Source organism: Gekko japonicus, unplaced genomic scaffold, assembly GCF_001447785.1.
Source record: "Gekko japonicus isolate JY-2015 unplaced genomic scaffold, Gekko_japonicus_V1.1 scaffold4523, whole genome shotgun sequence".
In the NCBI taxonomy this organism is placed as follows: domain Eukaryota; kingdom Metazoa; phylum Chordata; class Lepidosauria; order Squamata; family Gekkonidae; genus Gekko; species Gekko japonicus.
The window spans coordinates 6,280-12,987 of record NW_015162097.1 but is presented as its reverse complement, the minus strand read 5'-3'; positions in this window follow the sequence as shown (position 1 = coordinate 12,987).

Below are 6,708 nucleotides of genomic sequence, written 5' to 3'. Positions count from 1 at the left end.
GAATCAAATCCAGTTCTCCCAGATTGAAGTTTGCGCTCTTAACCATTACACCGAACTGGCTGGAATTGCTGGGCAGCGCCTTCTAAGCCACAGGAGGTAGCGGCTGCATCAATTACAGTGTAGTAAAAAATGGCTATATTACGTACTTAAGCAGCAAGATCTAAAGACACAAGACAAAGATGTTTGTGAGGCCTCAAAAAGTTAAAGTCATGTGTCTGGTGCCAAATGCACAGTTGCTGAATTAGAACATCTAAAAGATAAAAGACACCATTTGGTGTCGTGGTTAAGTGCGCGGACTCTAATCTGGGAGAACCGGGTTCGATTCCCCCACTCCTCCACTTGCACCTGCTGGATGACCTTGGGTGTTATGTACTGAGCCTGAACAGTACCTGGAAACTGGCTGAGCTTGTTCCACCAGACAATAGATAGCCAGGATCCTGGAATGGACCTATAGAGTAGCAGTTGTAATGTAAATAGCCTATCGTTGGTGGCGGGGTGTGCTGGCGTGTGGTCTTTGCAGACTTTATACAGGGCTGCACGACCAGTTTGTTAGTCTCAAACCCGGTATATTTCACTGGGCAAGCCCTAGTTCTGTCAGAGCTGTTCTTGAAAAAGAGCAGTTCCTGTCAGAGCTCTCTGAGACCCAGGCACTGTTCCCTCTAAGCTGAGTCAGTGTGAGCTAGCTCACAGTTGTTTAGCCTCCAGCTCACAGACTTTTGTCTTCACTCAGGAAGGATGGCTCCAGAGCAAACTCATTTGCAGCAGCCAAATCGCTCGCTCACAGCTTTAATGCCGCTGGCTCACAAAGCAGAATTTTTGCTCACAAGACTCCACAGCTTAGAGGGAACATTGCTGAGTCACCGGGTGTCTGTGGTGGAGAGGGGAAGGGAGTTTGTAAGCCACTCTGAGACTCCTTCGGGTAGTGAAGGGAGGGGTATGAATCCAATCTCCTCTTCTCTTCTCTTCTTCTTCTAAAAAAAAAGAGACTTAGGAGAAACACATCATTGCCCTGTCACAGATACTTGAAAAACATCTCTCAGACTCTGCAGTGTGCGAATTGGCTAGTCTGGGCACTCCAGGGTGCCTCCGTGCTCAGGCGCATGCATTGACATGAGAGATGATGCGTCTGTTCCGCGCTCCCGAGAGTTCGCTTCTCGAGACTCCGGGGACAAAGCCGGTCCTTGGACGATGCTAGCAACCCGCCCTCCGAATTTCAACAAGACATAGCCCAAAAAGAAAGAAAGAGAGTGTTATGTACTGATATGGTTTCCCTGCAACACGGTGCTGCCAGAGACAGGGAGAGCTTGGGGAGGAAACACAATAAGACCCTCAGGATCCTGGGAGCCACCAATGGGGAGGCAACGTTTGCGTAAATAGCCTATTGTTGGGAGTTGGTGTGTGATGGGTGTGCCGTTTCATGGGCTTATAAGCAGGGCTCCGGCCCTGCTGGAGTTTTCCTTCGTTTGAGCTGATTCACAAATAAACCACGAGCTGATTAGTATATGCATCTCGAACCCAGTATATGTCAGAGAGAGAGAAAATACTGCTTCTGCAGAGATGGGTCCCAGAAAACGGGACCTGCCTCTGTTAGAAGGGGACAACTGGAGAGCATGCTACATAGTTAATAGAAGAAGGCTGTTAATAGAAGGTTAGTGAATAGTGAATAGAAGAATAGGTGGTTAATAGAAGACGGGGAAGAGAACAGATTGGATTTATCCCCTGCCCTTCGCTTGGAGTCTCAGAGCAGCTTACAAGCACCTTTCCCTTCCCCTCCCCACAACAGACACCCTGGGAGGTGGGTGGGCCCGAGAGAGCTCTTTTGAGAACTGCTCTTGAGAGAACAGCTCTGAGAGAGCTGTGACTGGCCCAAGGTCACACCAGCAGCTGCACGTGGAGGAGTGGGGGAATCAAATCCGGTTCTCCCAGATTAGAGTCCGCGCTCTTAACCATTAACGACTTCAAAGCCTCTCTGGGACAGACTGGGACATTGATAGTGTGGTCCTAAGCAATGCTCCCTCTAAGCCATGGAGTCCTGTGAGCAAAATTTCTACTTTGTGAGCTCCTGGCATTCAAGTTGTGAGCGAGTGATTGGGCTGCTCCATAAATGGTCCAAATTTTATAAATGGATTGAAGAAAACAAGGGACTTGGCTTGACAGCAGCACATGTGAAAGGGATCTGGGTGTTCTGGCTGATCACAAGCTAAACATGAGCCTGCAGTGCGAGGTGACTGTGAAGAAAGCGAATGCAATCTTAGGATGCATTAACAGAAGCATTGTGTCCAGATCACGGGAGGTGGTAGTTCCGCTCTATTCTGCTCTGGTCAGGCCTCACCTGGAATACTGTGTCCAGTTTTGGGCACCACATTTTAGGAAGGATGCTGACAAGCTCGAGCGTGTCCAGAAGAGGGCAACCAGGATGGTGAGAGGGTTGGAATCCAAGTCTTACGTGGAAAGGCTGAAAGAGTTGGGTCTGTTTAGCCTGGGAAAGAGAAGGCTTAGAGGGGACATGATTGCAGTCTTCAAGTATCTGAAGGCCTGTCGTGTAGAAGATGGAGCAAATCTATTCTCTCTTGCTCCGGATTGCAAGACTAGATCTAATGGGTGAAAATTAGATAAATAGGTACCGCTTTGGTGGGAAGGTAACAGCGTTCCGTGCACTTCGGTGTCTAGTCATGCCAGCCACATGACCATGGAAAAAGTCTTCGGACAGTGCTGGCTCTTCAGCTTGGAAAGGGAGATGAGCACAGCCCCCTTGAGTCAGATTCGACTGGCTTTCAAGCAAGGGAAACTTCTACCTTTACCTTTTTAGGCTTAGAACAAGTAAGAGAAAGTACTTTTGGGCACCACATTTTAGGGAGGATGATGACAAGCTCGAGCGTGTCCAGAAGAGGGCAACCAGGATGGTGAGAGGGTTGGAATCCAAGTCTTACGAGGAAAGGCTGAAAGAGTTGGGTCTGTTTAGCCTGGGAAAGAGAAGGCTTAGAGGGGACATGATTGCAGTCTTCAAATATCTGAAGGCCTGTCGTGTAGAAGATGGAGCAAATCTATTCTCTCTTGCTCCGGATTGCAAGACTAGATCTAATGGGTGAAAATTACAAGGGAGTCGTTACCGGCTAAATATCAGGAGAAACTTCCTAACTGTAAGAGTGGTTGAGCAGTGGAACAGTCTGCCTTGGGAGGTGGTAGATGCTCCTTCGCTGGACGTTTTCAAGCGGAGGCTGGATGACCATCTTTTGGGTATGTTGTAGGTATGTAGGGCTATCTTTCGGCTGTGCTCCTGCAGAGTGCAGGGGGTTGGACCAGATTATCTGCAAGGTCCCTTCCAACTCTAACATTCTGTGATTCTATGATTTTTACAGACATATAACTGAAATAGGACACTGAATTACATCCTTTATTATATGTAAAGATTTTTATATGTAAACTATAAGGTGTGGAAAAGGTGTGGAAAAAAGTAAAAATAACAACTGGTTCATGTATGAGGTTAATAATTATATATAGCATGGATGTAAACTAATCCCCCGACTATATGTTTGAATGTTTATACGTTTCTTTGTTTGTCTGTTATAAAATAAAAAAGGTATGTTGTTTTTTTAAAAAAAGGAATACCAGGGCCAGGAGGCCGAGGCAGGTAATAGCAAGACACCTCTCTGAAACATCCACGCCCCACTAGGGGTCGCCAGAAGTCAACCATGACGTTGAGGCCATAGATTCCTCCCCCAAAGCAGCCATTTTCTCCAGGGGGAACTGATCTTGGTCATCGGGAGATTAATTGTAATCACGGGAGAGATCTCCAGGTGCCCCCTGAAGTTGGGAACCTTAACGCACAGTGGTGGTGATGGTGCTGATTATGCTGATGATGATGAAGGAGGAGGTGGAGAAGGAGAAGGTCTTATACTGACTTACAGTTTGGTGTAAGAACATAAGATCATACGAGATGCCAATGTTGGATCAGGCCAAAGGCCCATTCAGTCCAACACTCTGTGTCACACAGTGGCCAGAAACACCAGGTGCCATCAGGAGGTCCACCAGTGGAGCCAGGACATTAGAAGCCCTCCCCCTGTGGACCCCCCCCCAAGCACCAAGAAGACAGAGCATCACTTGCCCCAGAGCCACCACTTCCTGTGGCAGTGAATTCCATGTGTTAATCACTCTTTGGGTGAAGAAGTACTTCCTTTTATCTGTTCTAACCCGACCGCTCAGCAATTTCACGGAGTGCCCACGAGTTCTTGTATTGTGAGAAAGGGAGAAAAGTACCTCTTTCTCTACCTGCTCTTTCCCATGCATAATCTTATAAACCTCGATCATGTCACCCCTCAGTCGTCGTTTCTCCAAGCTAAAAAGCTTGTAGTGGTTAAGTGCGTGGACTCTAATCTGGGAGAGCCAGGTTTGATTCCCCCACTCCTCCACTTGCAACTGCTGGATGACCTTGGGCAAGGTGTAGCTCTGATAAGAGCTGTCCTTGAAAAAGAGCCCTTTCTGTTAAGAGCTCTCTCAGCCCCACCTGCCTCACAGGGCATCTGTTGTGGGGGGGGAAGGGGAAGGAGTTTGTAAGCCACTCTGAGACTCCTTCGGGTAGTGAAGGGCCGGATGTAAATCCAATCTCTTCTTCTTCTTCTTCTTCAGTATAAGGCAGCTTCATGTGTTCACGGAGTATACATGTTGCTGTTGTTGTTCAGTCGCACATTCGAGTCTGACTCTTCACGACCCCACGGACCACATCACACCAGGCCCACCTGTCTTCCATCGTCCTTAATTTCATGTCCGTTGCCTCAACAACACTGTCTAACCATCTCATCCTTTGCCATCTCTGTCTTCTTTGACCTTCAGTCTTTCCCAGCATCAGGGTCTTCTCCAGAGAGTGCTCCCTTCTCATTGGCTGGCCAAAGTAGTTGAGCTTCAGCTTCGGTCTCTGGCCTTCCAGGGGACAGTCAGGGACTGTTCCCTCTAAGCTGAGTTAGTGTGAGTGAGCTCACAGTCTTTTAGCCTCAGGCTCACACATTTTTGTATTAGCTAAGGAAGGATGTAGCTCCCGAGCAAACTAGTTAATGCAGTAGCCAAATTGCTTGCTCTCAACTTGAATGCCGGTAGCTCACAAAGCAGAATTTTTGCTCACAGGACTCTACAGCTTAGAGGGAGCATTGCTTATCTCTGGAGTTCCCTCTAAGCTGAGTTAGTGTGAGCTAGCTCACAGCCTTTTAGCCTCCAGCTCATACATTTTTGTCTTAGCTCAGGAAGGAGGGCTCCAGAGCAAACTAATTGATGCATCAGTCAAATTGCTGGCTCACAACTCGAATGCTAGTACCTCACCAAGTAGAGTTTTTGCTCACAGAACTCTACAGCTTAGAGGGAACATTGATTTCTTTTAGGCTTGATTGATTCAATCTCCAGGAACTTCCGATCAGGAAGGAGGGCTCCAGAGCAAACTAATTGATGCAGTACCCAAATTGCTTGCTCTCAACTTGAATGCCGGTAGCTCACAAAGCAGAATTTTTGCTCACAGGACTCTACAGCTTAGAGGGAGCATTGCTTATCTCCGGAGTTCCCTCTAAGCTGAGTTGGTGTTAGCTAGCTCACAGCCTTTTAGCCTCCAGCTCATACATTTTTGTCTTAGCTCAGGAAGGAGGGCTCCAGAGCAAACTAATTGACCCAGCAGCCAACTCGCTTGCTCACAACTTCAATGCCAGTAGCTCACCAAGTAGAATTTTTGCTCACAAGACTCCACAGCTTAGAGGGAGCGTTGATTTCTTTTAGGCTTGACTGATTCGATCTCCAGGAACTTCCAATCAACCAAACAGGACATCCAATAAGCAATGCATCAGGAGGATATTAGAAGTCTGGAACCACCAGCCAGTGCAGCAGAGCATAAGTCTCCACAGGAGACAGTAAGCGGTACAGAAATCACATTAGGGCAGCTGTTCTCAACCTGTGGGTCTTGACCCCTTTGGGGGTCGAACGGCCCTTTCACAGGGGTCGCCTAAGACCATTGGAAAACACAAATTTGCAGTGGTCTTGTAATAGCAATGAAAATAATTTTATGGTTGGGGGTCACCACAACATGAGGAACTGTATTAAATAGTGTGAGCTAGCTCACAGCCTTTTAGCCTCCTGCTCACACATTTTTGTCTTAGCTCAGGAAGGAGGACTCCAGAGCAAGCTAATTTATGCAGCAGCCAAATCGCTTGCTCACAACTTCAATGCCAGTAGCTCACCAAGTAGAATTTTTGCTCACAAGACTCCACAGCTTAGAGGGAGCATTGATTTCTTTTAGGCTTGACTGATTCGATCTCCAGGAACTTCCAATCAACCAAACGGGACATCCAATAAGCAATGCATCAGGAGGATATTAGAAGTCTGGAACCACCAGCCAGACGTGCAGCAGAGCATAAGTCTCCACGGGAGACAGTAAGCGGTACAGAAATCACATCAGGGGATCCTCCTTACAACAAGCCATACCCAGCAGTATAGGTCACTGTCCCAAACATTTATCCGATGGCATTTTACGCCCTGCCCGGGTTCCACCCCAAATCTCCAGGAATTCCCCAACCCAAAGTTGGCACCGGTATGAGCGCAGAGCATCTTTCAAGCTCGGGAGGGGCAAGGGGCGGGAGAGTAGGGAGACGGGCAGGCGCCTGGTCCAATCGCGGCCCGAGAGCGTCGCCAGCCAGTCCGGGAGCCGGCGGCGGCGGCGAGGACCAATCGGGCGGC